Genomic DNA, 1,086 nt, shown 5'->3' with positions numbered 1-1,086 from the left:
TTCAGAACCAAGGGACTCCTGCACTGAGGGAGTGCTGCACTGAAGGGTGTCAGCACTGATGGGGGTCAGCACTGAAAGGATGTCAGCACTGAAGGGACCAGTACTGAGGGAATGCTGCACTGAGGGAGTGCTGCTCTGTGTGGGCTCATCACTGAGGGAGTGCTTCATTGTGGGGTGTCAGCTGTGAGGGTGCATTGCACTCTTGGACGGACAGAGCTGTGAGACTGTCTGAGAGATGTCAGCACTGAGGGAATGCTGCACTGAGGGAGGGCGGCACTGAGTGAGGGCTGCACTGAAGGAGGGCTCCACTTAAAGTGTGCTACACTGAGGGGTGTCAGCACTGAAGAAAGGTCAGCTCTGAAGAGAGGTCAGCACTGACGATGTCAGTAGTGAGGAAGTGGTGCACTGAGCGAGTGCTGTACAGAGGGGTCAGCACTGAGGGAGTGCTGTACAGAGGCCGGCTCGCAGTGAAGGGACGTCAGCACTGAATGGGTCAGTACTGAGGGAGTGCGACACTGAGGGATTGCTGCACTGATGGCGCGTCAGCTCTGACGGGGTGTCAGCACTGAGGTAGTGCTGCAATGAGGGAGAGCTGCACTGAGGGAAGGCTGCACTGAAGGAGGCTGCACTAAGGCTGCTCAGTACTGACAGGCTCATCACCAAGGGAGTGCAACACTGAAGGACGGCTGCACTGATGGCGTGCAGCACAGAGCGGGGGGCGGTCAGCATTGAGGTAGTGCTGGACAGAGTGGGGTCAGCACTTCCAGAGGTCAGCACTGAAGGTGGTCAGCACTGAAGAAAGGTCAGCTCTGAAGAGAGGTCAGCACTGACGATGACAGTAGTGAGGAAGTGGTGCACTGAGGGAGTGCTGTACAGAGGGGAATCAGCACTGAAGCCGGCCAGCACTGAAGGGAGGTCAGCAGTGAGCGGTGTCAACAGTGAGAGAGTGCTGCACAGACTGGGGACAACACTGAGGCACTCCTGCAATCAGGGGGGTCAGCAATGAGGGAGTGTTGCACTGAGTGCGGCAAGCACTGAAGGAGTGCTTCACTGACGGGGGGGCCAGCACTGAGGGGAGGGGGGCAG

Source organism: Rhincodon typus, chromosome 50, assembly GCF_021869965.1.
Source record: "Rhincodon typus isolate 14 chromosome 50, sRhiTyp1.1, whole genome shotgun sequence".
NCBI classification, from domain to species: Eukaryota; Metazoa; Chordata; class Chondrichthyes; order Orectolobiformes; family Rhincodontidae; genus Rhincodon; species Rhincodon typus.
The sequence above is the reverse complement of the archived record's forward strand: the minus strand, read 5'-3'. Positions refer to the sequence as shown.